Here is an 18,898-nt window from a genome sequence, read left to right on the forward strand (position 1 = left end):
AATTTCTAAAGTTTTGAACTCGAAGATTTTTATATAATTATAAATAAGGGTGTGCTTACCTCCTTTGATGCTTTCCTTAATATAATTGGATAGATCCCATTCACCCCAGGCTTCTTTTTTATGTTAAGCTTCGACAATCACTCTTCCGCTTTCCACCGAGTTATTATCCATTATGAGCGTCTAACTTTTGGCCAACAAAAAAGTTGTTGTTATTTATGTATGCAATATTGTCCTAAAAAATCAAAACGAAGGTTTTGGTCTTATGATAGCTTTGGCGTGTTTCACAGTTGTTATAATCCCAGTCCTCCACACCCTAGGTGGAACGGTTGGGTTAAATCCTATCAATGAGGAGAAATGTTTATCGGATTATTTCACCTGGGGGTTGAGTTTGTCAGTCTCAGGGAAGGAAGCAAAACGTTTCCTTGCCTGGAAGCTTGTAAAATATGCAATATGAGAACAACTTAGGTCATAATAGACAAGGATAGATGATAAATGTCCCACTAGGGCCACCCGGAATATTAATTCAACTACCCAAGTTCAGTTCCTCAGCAGGATTATTTAAAACTTTCTTTTCAACATCCATTTGACAAGGGGGTCTGATCTGATTTATTTTCTTGTTTGTATTCGCATACACAAAAAAACTTGTTCGTGACTTCCGTGTGGTCTATTTGTCTGTTTTGCTGGAGGAAAACCCGTGTTACACCGTTATATGGTGTAATTCCTTGGTGATTCCAATATGACTTTTTATTTATTTATTATTATTTCCTGCCCTGTCATTTCAAATACTTTGATTCCTGTCGCCAATTTTTACATTTTCATGATCCTGAGGTATGTGCCAGCAGAATCCAAGTGGTATTAATCTTATTTAAAATAGTATAGTTTAGAAACTGATGACAGTGAGATTTACCCTGCGAGGTATGGAATTTCTAATATATTAGAAGACGAAATGCACAAGGCATAATTTCTTATGGGTTTAGGTAACTAACTATATAATATCGATGTGGATACACCACATCATCATCATCAGCCATTTTCAATCCACTGCAGGATGAAGGCCTCTCCAGCAACTTTCCAGTTCCTTCTGTTTTGAGCTGGCCATCCATTTACTACCCACAAACTCATGAATTTCATCTATCTATCTCCGCCTTTGTCTTCCAGGTTTTCTTCTAGCTCCTCTTGGGTACTATTCTGTTATTTTCTTAGTCCATCTGTCATCATGTCTTCGAGCTATGTATCCTGCCCAAGACCATTTTAGTTCTTTAGTTTTGATATGAATGTCCTTTACTTGAGTTTGCTGCCTAATCCATGTGTTTCTCTTCTTATCTAACAGTCTGATTCCCAATATAACTCTTCCATTCTTCGCTGTGTAGTTCTCAGCTTCTCTTCCATTCTTCGCTGTGTAGTTCTCAGCTTCTCTTCCATTCTTTTGGTGAGTGCCCAAGTTTCACTTCCATAAGTCATGGTGGGTAATATACATTGGTTCATTATTTTACATTTCAGACAAACTGGGATATTGCTCTTCAGTATGTGACTATATTTCCTGAATGCTATACATCCAAAGTTTATTTTTCTCTTGACTTCCAGCCATTTATCATTATTACAGCTAATAACTTGTCCCAGATAAGTACATGACTCCACCTTTTGAATTACTGCTCCTTCAATCATTATTTCCCTTTCTGTGGCATTCTTGTTCATCATTACTTTTGTTTTAGCCATATTCACCTTTAGTCCAAAATCATTACTAACTGTGCATAACTGATTAAGATTTTCCTGTAATTCTTTGGGATCGTGGCTTACGACCACAATGTCATCTGCAAATCGTAAATGGTTTAGGTACTCTCCGTTCACATTGCTTTGTCTTTCCAGTGCCCGAAACATTGCCTTATGCTGTATGGAGTCAAATGCCTTTTCATAATCCACAAATGCCAGTCATAATGGGGTTTTATATTCATTTGCTTTCTCCATTAGCTGTGATATTACGTGAAGGTGATCCATAGTTGAGAATCCTGTCCTAAAGTCAGCTTGCTCTTTCGGTTGATTCTCATCAAGTATTCTTTCTAATCTGTTAGTAATGACCCTTGTGAACAACTTGTAGATGTGGGATAACAAACTAATTGGTCTGTAATTTCCAATTTCTGATTTACCTCCTTTCTTATGCAGCAAAACTATGATTGCATTATTCCACTGCTTAGGCGTCACACCTTTTCTAATGCACTTTGTGAAGAGCCTTGCCAGTTTTTGTGTTATGTCTCTTCCTCCCAATTTTAACAATTCTTCAGTAACTTCATCTTCCCCCAGGGCTTTCTGATTCTTCATTTTCTTCAATGCACGTTATACCTCGTCCGGTAGAACATGCATTGATACATCACAGTTTACACCTAAATGTGAACTACGTATGTAGTGTAAAAGGTATCGTTTTAATTGTATCTCATATTGTGGGTGCATTCACAACGGGACAGCTGGTATTGCACTACTTCAAAAAAAATAACGCTTCTCTCGTAGAGAAGACTACTGTTATTTATTTTCAGTAGATACCACCACCCAGACGATCGTTTCGAAGATAAATGTGAAAAAACCATTGGACCAGATCTATTAAATCAAACAAATGAATTATAAAATTCAAACCTATATCATGGAAAATCTTAATTCAGACACTGAACAGAACTGTTTTGATAAGAATACGAGAGCCTATGAAATCTAGATTTTTATCAAGAAAACTTAAATTTGTAATAAACGAAAAAAAGACAGGTGCTTTTTTTTTTTAAATAACTAAAACCAGTACTTAAGATGAACCTCATCTCCAACCAAACTGCCCAGAAGAGGTGGCTCTCCCCACCTTTTAAGAAACTTAACATCCTTAAACACCATTATTGCAACTGTAAAAACCTTTGCATGGAAACAGACATAGCTTGTTTCAAGTCCGAGAGACATTAGCATAGGCACATGATTCAAGAAAGCAAGTTTATACCATCAGCCAAAAAAAAAAACCCCTTATTTCATCCATCCACTCGCTCCAAATGATTGTCAAGTTCTGCCTTCAGTCTATTTAAGCTATCAACTTCAACAACGACAGATGGAAGTTTCTTCCATCAATCAACCACCCGCTGGCTAAAGGCAAACTTCCGCACATCCATCCTACAACCGTCTTTCCTCAATTTGAATTTATACCCTCTCAGGCGATTATTCTGAGGAAGAGGTAGAACCCCACCAACATTGAACATGCTCAAATCATTCAAAGTTTTATACACCTCAATTAGATCACCTCGCAGTTGCCTAGTCTCCAGAGGGCAATTTTCAAAACTTAAGCCTTTGTTCATAAGAGCAACACTTTGTTCCATTCACTAATCTTGTTGCCCTTCTCTGCTCTTGTTCCAACAGCTCTACACCCTTATTAAAATGAGGCCTCCAGACCTGTATACAGTACACAAGGTGTGGCCTGACCATTCCCTTATACAAGGGGATATTCACCTCCTTATTCCTGCTAGAAAAATTGCTGTATATCATTGACAAGACACCATGAGCTACTCTTGCAGACCGTCTACACTGCTCAGAAAACTTCATATTTGCCTACACAATTACCCCAAGGTCCTTTTTCATTCTCTGCCACTGTCAGTGTAGTAGTACAGAGTTGATACGTTAGTCTGGGGTTACTGCTTGCCATATGTAGTACTTTACATTTGCCACCTCTCAGCCCATCTTCTCAGCTTTTCTAGATCCTGTTGCAGCAGCCTACTGTTATTAACAACCCTGACAACCTTCGTATCGTCTAAACACTTGGACGTTAAGCCTGATATACTATCATCATTATCATTTATAAATATAGAAAACCACAATGGACCCAACACTGAACCCTGAGGGACTCCACTGATAACATTCCACGATGAGCAAATTCCATTGATTACCACTCTGTCTTCTCCCAGTCAACCATTCCTTTATCCATAGCAGCAACTTGCCTCCAATGCCACAATGATCCAATTTATGCAGCAGTCTTCCATGTGCAACACTATTAAAGGCCTTTCTAAGATTCAAATATATGATATCAAAGTAATTGTTTGCATCCAGTTGCTTTGTGTCTACATCATAATATCTAATCAAATTCGTCAGACAAGACTTACCCTTAACAAACCCATGCTGTGTCCGAGCTATAACTGAACTCTTGTCTAGATAATCCTGCAATCCTTCTTTAACCAGTGCCTCCATTAATTTCCCTGGAACAGAAGTTAAATTAACAGGTCTGTAATTACTTGTGTCTCTCTTTGATCCTCCTTTGTGGATTTGGGTCACATCTCCAGTCCATGGGTACCTCGCCTGAGTCCAGGGAAGCTATCATAATTACGGCTAATGGTTTGGATACTTCCTTTGCCGCCTCCTTTAATATAACTAGATAGATTCTATCTACCCCAGGTGCCTTTCTTATGTTTATCTTCAACAATTTCTCCTCCATTTTACTCTCAGTTATTACAAGATTATCTAATTACTGCCAGATTTTAATACACCTCTGGCATTCCCCCCCCCCTGAATAACTCCCCATGTGTGAATGTAAATGCAAAATATTCATTTAGTTTGTTAGCTACCTGAGCAGGATCATCAATAGTTGAACCATCCTATTGATATCAAGGGGATCAATATGGTTCATCCCCTTCCTTCTAGAGTTTACTTAAGAAAAAAACTCTTTGCTGTCTTTCTTTGCATCCTTTGCAAAAGATTTCTCGTAATCTGACTTCGCCTGCCTAACCTCCTTTGTGACTTAGTTACAGACCAGCTTATATCTCTCATAGGCTTCTGTGTCGCCTGTTAGTTTATATGTTTCCCACGCATTATTCTTTTCTATCACACGTCTAACTAGTTCCTCTGACATCCATTTAAGCCTAAATCTTGAACAATATTTCTTAATTGGTATGAAAAGCCTAGTCGCCTCCAAGATTAATTCTTTGAATGCTTCCCATTTTGAATTTGCTGTTGGTATCGTACAGAATTTAAATACTGTCTCAGACCACCGCAGTCACCTTTACGAATGCAAAAACCCTTCTCTTTACCCTTGATGGTAGTTACCTCTTTGAGGAAATCCCACTTCAGCACACTGTGATCACTGCCACCTAGTGGTTCCTTTATCTGCAGATTCATAATGCATGAAGAATCACTACTGATAATCAAATCAAGAGTATTACTCCCTCTAGTTGCCTCCAACACATGCTGCTGTAGAAAACAATCATCCAATAAATCCACAAAAGCCTGGCTAGTGTGTGAGTGACCAATACACAAATTCCAGTCAATTTCTGGGAAATTAAAATCCCCCATTATAAGACACTCTGATTTACTGGACACTATTTCTCTGCACAATTGCTCATTATACTCATCAGATTCATTAGGCCTATAACGCACACGTACTCTCATTTTTCCATTCCTAGTGCTTAAGTCACACCAAACAGACTCAACTTTGCATTGTCCACCACCGTCAATTGGATGCACTTCCTTAGATTTTATGTGTTTCTTGACTAACAGCATAATCCGTCCTCCCTTTCATTCCTGTCTATCCTTTCTGTACACATTGTACTCCCCGAATTCCAATTCTGCACTGCTTATGTCTGCGTGACACCACGTCTCTGATATCCCAACAATATCTGCCTTTGATGTCTTGACTAGACACTTCAAGCTCATCGAATTTATTAATTATACTCCTAGCATTGGTGTACATGCACCTGTTTCTACTCTTAGTTACCCTAACACAGCCCATGTATTTACTTGTTCCACTACGACTCCCAGCAGTCCTGGAAATCTCCAATGCCTTGCTTTCCAGGCAGCTGCTCAAATGCATTTCAATAGAAGCAGTGCAAGAATCACTTTCACCTCTGCCAGCGGCTACTGTTAATCTATTAGTCAGTGTATCCTCCAAGTTAGCAGTTTTCCGACTAACCTAACTCTGCCTCGATAGCATCAGCAGATATTCTTGCACCCTTCTATTTAAGTGTATCTCATCCCTGTAGAAGCATTCTCTCCTGTTAACAAGCACACGCCAGTCTGCGAAAAATTCTACCCCTTGAACCTTGCCAATCTCTCCAGGGCCGAATTGATCGACAAGGTTGTCAACATATACTCCCTCCTATCGTATCCCATAAAGTTAGTCTGCGCGTGTAGCACAGTGGTATCGTCACCGTCCTCCCCACACCGGGTGGAAAAGGCCTGGGTTCGAATCCCGTCGATGACGCGAGGAACTTTAATGGGCTTTTTTCACTCCGTGGCTGAGTTAGTCGGTCTCAGGCGTAGATAGCAAGGTTTTTCTCCCAACTAACTAGGGTTTTTTCGTCGAGCAAAGCAGGCAAATCGACCATAGAACATACGCAATTTACAGACACAAATACGGGTTAATGTATTTAATTACGGGCAACCCTAAAATAATAATAATCTCATAAAGGTCCCCAAGCAAGAAAGAAAACATTTCTACCAACACCTAATTTGGTAAATGTTAGACCAATAGGAGTACAGAAACAAACAAGTGAGGAGATTAAATCGAAAATAATGGAAAACCTAAAAGAGGACCTTAGAACCAGCAGGATAAACGCAATTAGTAAATATCCGAAATCCGGGCGTCGTGATCGAAACTAAAACGAAAGAGGAGATGCAGCATATAATCAGCAATCTCAAAATGACCACGCTGGGTCTACTTGCTGAGCTCCCAAAAAAGGAGAGGGCCATCGCTCATCATCTTTGATGTTGATAAAGATCTGACACCAGGGAAACTAATAGAAGAAGTGTACGGAAGAAACCTGCAAAGCGACCTACCGGAACAGAACCTTATATTTCCTAAGTACACGAGCGAAACAAGAAGGAATAGCAGCCTGAATTGGATCGTTGAACTGGCCCCGAAAGCCTGGCAGGTACTGCGGGGTGCAGAACAGTTGTGTCTGTTCCAAAATGTTTTAAATGTTGTTAAGTTCGGCCACACTTCCCACACATCTACATAAACCACACCGACCACCCGGCCGGCCTCCCTGTGGCAGGTATTGGTAACGTCGGGTCTCACTAGGGGCCCGGCGGCTAACAGGCCGGACGAACAATGGGCACAACAAACTACACAGTACATATCCCACACACTTTTAAATCTCTGGCTTGTCCGATACAGAGAACATACGCGGAGATGGGAGAAATCCCAGGTGCCGTCAGACCCCGAACATACCTAATACCTAATACCGACCTTCGGCCACTGCTCTGAGACGCGCCATGAATTTAATAGCTGCCCCAAGACAAACGAACCTGTGTGTGCCAACTGTAAGTCTCTCCGGTTGGATCACGCACACTCTATTCGAGATGCCAAGTGTCCTACCTACTTAAAGGCCAAAAGCACATACCAATTTCGAATCAAATTATGGGGACAAGGCTTAAACAATACAACTGTGGAGTGCTCAAAATACACCAGCTAAACGCACAGAGAGCCAGGGCAGTGGCTGAGCAGGTCCGCATTAAGGCAAAAGAGTTAAACACGGATGTAATCCTGCTTCAAGAACCATATATACACATATGAAACAGGTAAGGGGATACCCCTGGCTTACAAAGTGATCCCCACTGATGAAGATACATCCTGGGCAGCTGTAGTTATCCGCAATCCAGATATAACTGCGACCCGTATTCCACAATTATATACTAGCTGGGCAGCGTGCGCCCATATTATCACCTCTGTCGGCAATCTTTACGTGATCGCACTCTGCGGCAGGCCAGGTAAGGACATCGAACAATCTATAAGATACCTCCAGGCTGTTCAAGACATCCTTTCAGGACAAAAGATAATAGTGGGAGCGGATGCCAACTGCCGCTCTCCAGCCTGGCACAGCAGAACCCAAGACCGGCAAGGCACCTCAAACAGCCAGCAACTGGAAGATTATTTGTCACACTCTACCCACACAGTGCAGAACCAACTCTTCAAGCTCCCAACCTTCTGCAATACGCTATGGGAAGCTACAATCGACATCAAACTAACTACAAGGAACGTAGCAGAGCATTTCTCAAACTGGAGAGTCCAAAGCGCTTGGACCACATCTGATCATCGCATTATAACATTCCAAATTGACAGAACCATGACGAGGAGACCTACCATGAGGCTAAAGATAAACAGATTTTCAATAGAAAAAGCAAATTGGCAGATGTTTCAGGAACAAATTATAGCTAAAGCAAATGAACTGAGGGACGAAAATCCTGACTGGCAGGGAAACCAAGACATTACACAAAGAAAAATAACCCAAATAATTACAACAGCGACAGAGGCAGCAATGAGAAGACAGAACCCGGCGTCGGATGCAAAGCCCTGGTGCGCTCCAGGAGCTGAGGAGAGAAGTCCAAGCAAAAAGGAAAGAGTTCCAGCAGGCCCGTAGATCATGGCCGGCCGCCGAGATGGAGTATCTGTGCCAGCGCTATAGGGAAGCCAAGAACAGATACACTGACAGAATAAAAAAAAAAAAAAACAAGAGGGCATCTTGGGATTGGCTAGTCTCCACGACTGGGAACACAGACCCCTGGGGACTGGTTTATAAAATAATCACAAAAAAAATTCCCTAGGGGAGAGGTTCAAACGGAACTAAGACGCCACAAGGTACTATAACAACAACCTGAGAGGACTCAACAACTAACACACTGAAACCACTGAGCATGCTAACACCTGAACAACAGACCATCTATCAGGCAAACGATGCATATACCACACAGAGGATGGAACCACAATTTACAATGGACGAATTTCAAGCTGCAACTGCGCAAATGAGAAAAAAAAATGTCCTGGCCCAGCAAATCTGGGCCAGGACATTTTTGTTTCCCATTTGCTCATTTGTTCGCTATAACTCAGCAAACCTCGCCTCTAGCAGACAATATGGTTTCAAACCAGAGTTGTCAAGAGTAGATGCACTCCAAAACCTTCTCCAAGCAGCAACAAGAGAGTTGCTGCTTGGATAAGGTTTTGGAGTTCGACTTTCATTCGTGGCCGAGAGGTAGGCCTACCGATGAATCTATACAACACCATAAGATTATACCTACACGACAGAAAAGTCGTGTAGATATGATCTTATGGTGTTGTATAGTAGCTCCTGTGGAATGTAGTTCTAGATGATTTCCTTTCTTTGGACCTGGGTGAGGTGAACAGTCAAGCGTTTGCAGATGACCTCATCCTCACTGTGGCGGCGAACTCAAGGGCTGGATTGGAAATCCAGGAAAACAGGGTACTGAAAAAAATACTGGAATGGACGAAGCTGCACTCATTACCAATTTCGCCGACAAAGATGGGCTCAATCCTATTAAAAGGGACACTAGACACTCGTCGGCCGCCACGGATTAAAATTGAGGGGGCAACCATCAAGCTTAGCACGCAACTAAAGTATCTTGGAATCATTTTAGACTCAAACCTATCCTTCAAGCAACATCTCCTTTTCCGGAAGGAGAAACTCAGAAAATACACGGCCATGATTGCAAGAATCACTAGAAAAGACTGGTAACTAAAACGAGGAATTCTGGCACTCTACTGCAAAGCGATATTTATCCCAGCAATAACCTGTACGGTTTACCAAGGCAGTTACAGCCATTAACAAAAGAATTCTTGAATCCAGAGAAATACTTTACTCACCATCCAGAGAAATACTCTACTAACTATAACTCGTGCCTGCTGTACGGTGAGCACCCATGCCCTACAGACCTTGGCAGGCGTGCTTCCCCTTGATCTAGAGGTCGTGCGTTGTGGGCTAATTTACCTGCACTCTAGAGCAATCCAAACAACCTTCATTGGGTACACAACAGATCCGGCGAATAATTGGAAACAGGAAAAAACGCGGCTGGTGCTGCACCTGCGGCAGGCATGGCAAGAGAGATGTAAAACTCCTGTAAAGGAGGAATCACAAGAAAATTCATACCTCAAGTCAGCAGAGTGTACCCCAGAACCCCACATTGGTTCTTCCCAGGATTACACACTACATACCTACTGAGAGGTCATGATGCCATAAATGCCAAACTAAATAATATGGGAATTGTATCCGACTCAAATGCGGAGAGTTAGAGATTTGGCAACACATAATGTATGAATGTGAATATTATGAAGATCTCCGAAGCATCCTGATAACCAAGACTACATACCTTCCTTGTAATCTGGAACACCTTTTACTGGACATGGAAGACGAATATAAAGAGTTCAGTAAGTTTGCGCAGGTTCTTTTCGCAAGGAGGAGGAGGACATTAATTGCGCTGCACAACAACGCAGGAGATTAACAAAGTAGACCATAGACCAGCATGAAATGAGCAAGAAAAGAGCAGCAGGGAACCTAAGTAAGGGAATGGTTCCCCTATTAACAAATCTTTACTGACTGAACACCCAGAAATGACATCTAAACTTGACGTTATTAAATAGAAAAGGCAATGAACAAAGGAGGATGCCTATAGCGACACGACACTGGTGATGTATAAGTTCCAAATCAGCCTCATGTAATGGACCAGAACTGACTACCCACAATGCGGCAAGTAGCAGTACAAGATTCCCTGTCTGCGTGGGTAACACAGTGGTATCGTCACCGTCCTCCCCACACCGGGTGGAAAAGGCCCGGGTTCGGATCCCGTCGATGACGCGAGGAACCTTAGTGGGCTTTTTTCACTCCGTGGCTGAGTTAGTCAGTCTCAGGCGTAGATAGCAAGGTTTTTCCCCTCAGAAACTGGGGTTTTTTACGTCCAGCAAAACAGGCAAATCGACCAGAGAACACACGCAATTTACAGACACGAATACGGGTTAATGTAATCATTTACGGGTAACCCTAATACAGTAATTTTTTAGTACAAGATTCCCTACCAAAACCGAAACTAGCAAATGGAAGAACTGGAAATACAAGTGAAGTATAACGAATACCAACTAATGGAACGATCTTCTAGTCCCCCAGTCGGGATGTTAGGAAGAGCCACATCCTTCCTAAATCTGACCTTTTGCCATTTGGCGATCTAAATCGAGTGCCCTAACCTGGCAGGGGGGGGATTGGACCGTTTTATTCTCCTCCCCTCCCCTAGGTGATATGGCCTATTGGCGACCCCAAAACCGCACTCCCTTGTGCAGATCTGTTTTTTCCTATTTGCTGGGAAGGGGTGAGTGGTTTTTTTTTCTCTCTCTACTCCCCTCCTTGCCTCCCCATATTTTCACTCTGGTGGGGCATAGGCATGCCCCACTGAAAATGTGGAGTCAACTGTCTATCCAACCCCTTTTCTTCCTATTTCCCCCCCCATCATTTTCTCTTGTACAGCGACTGCCCCACATGTCCAAATTTAAATCACATCAAATTTTGCTTGACCTTTTAGGCTCTCCAGAAATAGTTCTTTCAGCATAAAACCCCACGCAGCGTTTCTAAATGCAGTTTTACTGAAACCAACCGCGATCGTTCCATCTTTAATCTAGGTCCTATCCACCGAAATCCTAGGAAAGTAAGTGGCAGGACCTGCCAGAATATAATTAGTCTCTTGGTACACCCAGCCAGCGTCCCCGCCGTCGCTAGGTATGGAAACGCCCGGTCCCGGCGGCCAACAGGCCGGATGAACAATGGGCGCAACAAGTTACATACCACAAGACCAATACATTACTTTCAAACCTCTGGCATAGACAGGGTACTGTCACTCGATACATAAAATATACGCGGAGATGGGAGAAATCCCCGGAGCCGTCTACCCCTAACATACCTATACCTATCCCATAAAGGTCCCAAACCTTTTCCGTTTTCGAAACTTCCACACATGATATTTAGCCTCTCTAATTAAAAATATCGTGAACATTTTTTTTCTTGCCCAAGGGATGATCGAATTGCAAGTAAATAACTCCTCCAGCGTCAACTGTCTTATTCTCAAACACCTACAAATTCTCTTCCAAACTTCCTGCGTGAATCGACAGTAGTAAAATAAATGGTACACTGTTTCAGTTTCTGTACAAAATTGGCATAATCTGTTGCACGTCTGACTAAATCTATACGTGATATCGTTCACTGGTATGTTCCTGTAACCAACCCTCCATGAAAAGTCAATACGTGATGGGTTAAGTTAACTACAGCCATTATCAACCCACTGCAGGATGGAAGCCTCCTCAACAATTCATGCTGAGTGAAACGGATCATAATCTGCCACGCTGGTCCAGTGCGGGTTGGCAGATCGACCGTATTTAGCAGTCAGGGGCTTGAACCCCGGTCTACTCAAAGAGCGTATGCTACTGCACTCCTGCTTTGACCACTCGGCCACGGAGGCCGCTACGCGATGGGTCGTTTCCGCCAATTTTTAGATTAAAAAAAAAACAATTGCGCGTTATGGTTTCCTAAATTTGACTTTTCTAAGTTAAACAGTGTCCAGTTGTCGTTTTAGACCTCCCTTAAAAGGGATCTATAGCTTTCTCCCTTAACTGCATGCAATATCTCGAATTTTTTTTTGTAGTATATAGGAATTGTTTCTGCTTTTGGCCCTTGATAATTGCCGCCTTTAATTAAGGCTGTATTAAATCCCATAAAATATTTTATCAGTACCGCTATTAAACGGTTAGATTGCACCATATTAGCCACGTCCAGCAGTCTCTTACAGCAACACCTCAAATTAATTTTTGGAATACTTATTCCCCATTCTTCCCAAGTTAAAATAAAAATTTTTGCGCTGCCTCTTGCCGGTTTCCTCCCTATAAAACCCGAAGTGTTGGAACCTAAAATCATCGCAATGTCCTAGCTGTGATTCCCGTTATAAACACCGTGTATAAGATTTTAGGAAGAATTACGGTTCTAACAATGATGGATTTGTTCTCAAAAGAAAATTGTCCCACTTCCCATTCTTTTAAACTTTCCCGTATTTTAATGGTGAGCCCGCCTACCGGTAGCACGGGACTCTCTCTAAACGGAACTCCTAATATTTGGATCGATTTATCCGATTCCACTTCTCGTTGTGCTAAAGGCCAATGTACCCATTCCCCTAACAATTTGATCCTAGTTTTATCTTCGTTTATGTTTAACTCCGATTTCTTGCCAAAAGATCTAACGAGTGCATAAATTATTCCACCGCATAACTCGTACTGAGAGTGGCGGTAACATCTTCCGCATACACTAAACATTTTCACTGCCCTGTCGGCTTTGACAACGGTATCCCCTGAATGGCCTTAGTTCTGTCTATTCTTCCCAGTGTCTGCGCGGTAGCACAGTGGTATCGTCACCGTCCTCCCCACACCGGGTGGATAAGACCTGGGTTCGAATCCCATCGATGACGCGAGGAACTTTAATGGGCTTTTTTCACTCCGTGGCTGAGTTAGTTGGTCTCAGGCGTGGATAGCAAGGTTTTTCTCCCCAGTAACTGGGGTTTTTTCGTCCAGCAAAACAGGCAAATCAACCATAGAACATACGCAATTTACAGACACAAAATACGGGTTAATGTACTTAATTATGGGCAACCCTAAAATAATAATAATAATATTCTTCCCAGTAGTGGTTCCAGTGCTAACGTAAATAACAAAGGAGCGGACATCCTTGCTTTACTCCCCTATCAATTTTAATGTTTTTCGAAAATTCTCCATTTATCAAAAGTCTTGTGCTACTAAGTGTATATAGATTTCTCAGGACTGTAAACACTGAGATCCTATGTTAGTATCCTTAATTATAGAGAAAAGGTAGTCGTGGTCGATTCTATCAAAAGCCTTTTCTAGGTCAATTGCTACTAAAGCTAAATTGTAACTCTTTCGTTTCCGATATTCTAATATACTGTATCCTTTAATAGCCAAATGTTATATTATAACCGACTTCCCGGTATACCGTAGCACTGTGTACTTCTAACTACCTGAGTTAGGTCGCGTTTTAGCTTAGCTGAAAATCTTTGCAAATATTTTGTAGTCACAATTACCAACGTTATAAGTCTCCAGTTACCAATTTCGGTTAAATCCAGTCCATGCTTCGGAATGAAAGTAGTATAGGCATTTAAAAAGCCGTCGAGTACAACCCCTTCCTGAAAAAAATTGCTAAAAACGGCCAGAAGAATAGAAACTTCTTATAAAATTCAACTCCGAAACCATCCGGTTCCGGCACGCGTCGTAATTTACATTATTTTAGAGCCACAGTTAGATCCCCCATAATTATTTCCCTGTACTGTAATGCTTTTTGCCCGGCTGTGAATTCTCCAATCGTCCAACTGGAGTTGTCTCTCTCTATTTTTTTTGCAAAGCAAACTCTTTTTCATAGTAATTTACAAAACGATTCATAATAGTGAGCGTTGTTCAACATGTGTTGTCATCGTCTTTAATTTCCTGAACCGTTTTGGCTAAATTATTTAGCCTTAGTCCTCTTTGTAAAACGCCGCTGATGGACTATCAGCCTCCCTAAATTTGAGCCGTATTTTTTGCGCCCTTTCTTTTTCTTCTTCCAATATTATACTGTCAATAACCGCTGTACTTCTGCTGTTGTCCTTTCGTCCCCGCAGCGTTCGTAAATTATTTTTTCTTGTAAGAGATCTTTCACCCTATTTCTACGTTGTTCGTTTCTTTCCTTAATTTTTGTATAATAAAATAATTTTGCACTTTAATTTTCGCTCACATTTCCACCTTGCTCTATCTTTTTAATAACTGTTGTAAAGTCCCAGTCCTCTCTCTCCAGAACTGCTGGGTTGAGCTTCCAATAGCCTTCTTCCCAGACTAACGTTCGTAAATAAATCTCCCTTCCACATTACTGCCATGTGATCTGAAACTTGTCGACCTCTCGCAAATCTCACACGCCGTATCATTATTATCTGATCCTTAAACTGTCTCGTTGCATAACTGCGATCTATTCTAGCTCCTTTATTATTAGCTATTCTGGTGGCCGTTCGTTTCCCCGGATTTCTTTTTCTCCAGACGTCTACCAAGTCTATTTAGTACAAACCTTGATTAATTCACTAACCGACCCCTGTACCATGACGCGGGGCATCCCCCAGAATTTTGTCCATGATGGGGTTAGGAACGCATTTCCAGACCCCCCCACCATTACAACCCACTACACTCCCCTCTAATAGTTGCCCAGTCCCTGAAACAGTTTTCCTTTCTAAAGTGGAATTTGGACTATAGACACAGATTAGTCTAATTGTACGCCCCCCATAACTCCAATCCACTGCCACATCCCGATCTTAAGTATCCCTACCCGCCAGTCGTATAGTCCCTAAAATTGGAGGAACTACTACTATTCCCACCCCTGTTCGATCCGTCCCAAAGCTCGAAAATCCTTGCAACCAGTATCTGTTTTGAAACTGCTGGATGTCTGCAAAACTTGAGAAGTGGGTTTCTTATAGAAAAAATTTTTACCCCCATGTTCATCATAATTTGCCATATCATCCTTTGTTTGTTAACCGCTCTCAGACCCTGTATATTTAACGAAATAAATGTTATTCCGGACATTATGAGCATAACTTTACTAGAACTTCTGTTAAGATATTCCTATGTTTAGCATTTAATTTGTTATTGGTGAGCAACACGGTGAGATCTCCAACCGTCTTATTTCTAATTTTGGGAATAACGAAATTTCCACAAGCGAACTGTACATTTATTACTTCACCCTCCTCGTTTTCATTCAAAAGAAAAACCGGTTCTCCTCGAGTTTTAACAATGTCCGCCAAGCTTCGCCTATATTCTCTTGTATTTTCTATTACATTTAACCATTCTATTCCTTTGTATTCCCTTGTTTGTATACCATCTGATTCCGAAAGTGTTTTGCAATCTTTCCTACCGCCTGACAAAATTGATACCTCTTCCCCCTCTGTTTGCTTTGTTTCGGTTTCTTCTTGAATTTCCTCTGTTTCCCCCTTTTGCTCTTTTAGTTTTACAGCTTATTTCTTCCTTCTCCCCCGCTTATGTACATTTTGTACTGTATTTTCTGTTTCCATGTCCTCGATCAGTTTCGCGTGTTCTGATTGTGTTGACTACATATCGTACGCTATTGTAAATGTTGGTGTGATTTCTTTAATCTGTGTCTCACCCCTCTGTGCTACTATAGTTTCCATGCTCTCAGTATTAGGCATAGGTTTATCTTTTGGAGGCTCGCTCGCTTTCTGCTGTCCTCTCCCACCAGCAACTCTTTCGGCAAACGTGCGTTCCGGGCATTGAATGAATTTATACGTGGAAGCTCCTCATTTTTTACAATTATTAGGGCAGTTGGCCGTAATATGCCCTGTGCCATTGCAATTAAAACAACGTGATTTTTGGCATTCTGCTCCCAAATGGTCTTTACCTCCACACCTCAACTAAACTTTTTGAACTCCTGGGTAATTAATTAATAACCTGTGCGCCATCAAATCAATTATGTTTGGCACGGGCGTTTTCATGTAAATATGAATTCGCACCGTACCTGTTTGTACTCCTGGCCTCTCCTTGTATTCTTTCCTGTGAATCTTAACAACCTTACCAAACTTGTTAAAAAAAGCTCTTGACAGGACTATTAGACATTTCTACCGGAAACCTGTTAACAGTAACCGCTTTGCGTATGTTACCAATTTGCACGGGTTTCATCATGACATTTCTAATAGACAACCCTTTCAAAACCTTTTCTCTTGCCTCTACTGTGTTCAAGACCAATTGATATTTCTGTCTCGGTCATGGAGTTAATCCTTTTATCTCGTGAACCGAAACAACCTGAGTCACTCCCTGCATTACCTCTCTAATTGGACAAACCTCTGTAGTCTGAAATTCCACTGTCCTTTCTCGAAAAAAGAACTGTGCCATAATTAGTCTCCGTTTCTTAAGGAAAATGAATAAATACAAATCGCGTGTTCTGCCTGACACCAGCAACACGAAAATACCTAACTTGGTAGAAATAAATTTCAAAGAAATGTAAAACAAAAGATAAACAATCACTTACTACCCTTCTGAAAGAGGTTTCCCCACAAGGCGGTTACCTCAGGCTGGAAGGACCATCTCTAACATCTTGAGACGATTGGACACTTTCCTCAATCTTCTGAACGAGTAGAATACATCTGAAAGAAACAAAACAAGCCTCTTCTCTCAGACAGTCGTTTCGAAGCTATTTTGTCCTTGTATGGGATAATAACTCGACTATCCAGTTGTCCCTATTAGACTTAGAAAAGCAAAAAGATAGAGGGAAAGTAATAGTAGGAGTGGAAGAGGAAAAGAAACGGTGTAGAAGAATGAAAGGGACAGTAACTCCTTCAACTCACACCACTCAAAAGCTCATAAACTCCTCGAATAGGCAACGCTTCCCCAGTGGAGAAGGCTGTTGTTACCTATTCTTGGAAACTCCTGACATCATCAGGCTCCCTCTGGTGCCGTTTCAGGACTATTTGGCCCTTCTTCAGTGGGTGGGTAGTTTCGAAGCTATTTGGCTTCATCATCAGTGAGTGAGCAGGTACCCTGGTAATGCAATATGCCATCACAATTGCGAAGTTATTTCCACAATATGAGAGATGCCAAATGGTATAAATAATAATGTATTAGAAGACGAAATGCAAAAGGCATAATTTCTATATAGGTAATTAACTATATATTATCGGTGTAGATACGCCATAGTTTACCCATAAATTTGAACTACGTATGTAGTGTAAAAGGCATCGTTTTAATTGTATCTCATATTGTGGGTGCTTTCACAACGAGATAGCTGGTATTGCACTACTTCCAATAAATAACTCTTCTCTAGTAGAGACTACTGTTATTTATTTTCAGTGGATACCACCACCCAGACGATTTTTTCTAGTGGGCAAGAACCCTAGGTACCTGCCCACTCACTGATGACGAAGCCAACTAGCTTCGAAACGATCGTATGGGTGGTGGTATCCACTGAAAATAAATAACAGTAGGCTTCTCTACTAGAGAAGCGTTATTTATTTGAAGTAGTGTAATACCAGCTATCTTGTTGTGAAGGCACCCACAATATGAGATACAATTAAAACGATGGCTTTTACACTACATACGTAGTTCAAATTTATGGTGTATCTACACCGATATTATATAGTTAATTGCCTAAACCCATAAGAAATTATGCCTTGTGCATTTCGTTTCTAATACATTATTATTTATACACCATTTGTCACCTCTCATATTGTGGAAATAACTTCATAACTGTGATGGCAGGTTACCAACCCACTCACTGATGACAAAGCCAACTAGCTTCGAGTAGTCTCCATTACTAGAGAAGCGTTATTTATTTTAAGTAGTGCAATACAAGCTATCTCGTTGTGAAGGCAACCACAATATGAGATACAATTAAAACGATGCCTTTTACACTACATACGATGTTCAAATTTATGGGTAAACTATGGTGTATCTACACCGATATTATATAGGAATTTCTATTGTAATGCAATGCTGTATTCAGTAAATTATCATTTTTCTCTCGCTTCAGCGGCTGTTTCGGTTCATAGTGTCGCTATCTGGCGGCTTTTTGGTAGAAATTTATTTTATCTTCCAATTTGCGCATGCGCATTACTTATTTTCATGATTATGTTTTGACAATATAGTGTGGGAGTATTTTCGTGATTGTAATGGTTTGAAATGTATCTTGAAATTAGTTGTAATGTATATTAAAAATGTACATTAACCAGACGTGTAGTTTTTGTATTTTTCTGAGGTATGTATTATTGGTATCATTTTGTTGTAAGTCGTGAATAAATTTTTTTGTGTTTCTTTTAGGGTCAGACATATTTTGTATTGATGACATCTTATGTAATTATAAACAAACTGTTAATTATATAAATAATACACAAGAGCGTTATGATGGTGACAGTATTAAACGCCCTTCACTTGTATGAGCTAAAGTTAGTGTTGTGGTTTTAATAAGTCTGTAGTGCCCTGATATCGTTATATATATACCCAGTGTATTTGGTACAAATATGAATTGCCCAGATTCTTTTTTTTTGGGGGGGAGAAGGATTTTTTTTTCCGAAATAGCGTATAATATGCCTATAATTCAAA

General features: G+C 41.0%; 1 protein-coding gene across 1 annotated transcript in view; it reads left to right on the forward strand.

The window, feature by feature from the left end:
- The first annotated feature begins 18,449 nt into the window (after nucleotides 1–18,449).
- The window catches only part of LOC150089854 (BTB/POZ domain-containing protein 7), a 360,234-nt gene continuing 359,785 nt past the window's right edge, over nucleotides 18,450–18,898 (forward strand). Inside the window, exon 1 of the mRNA XM_090390112.1 lies at nucleotides 18,450–18,554. The gene's annotated coding sequence lies outside the window, so the exon portion shown is untranslated. The remainder of the gene's footprint in view (nucleotides 18,555–18,898) is intronic.

Source organism: Mastigoproctus giganteus, chromosome 2, assembly GCF_048544385.1.
Source record: "Mastigoproctus giganteus isolate SK-2022 chromosome 2, ASM4854438v1, whole genome shotgun sequence".
Classification (NCBI taxonomy): Eukaryota; Metazoa; Arthropoda; class Arachnida; order Uropygi; family Thelyphonidae; genus Mastigoproctus; species Mastigoproctus giganteus.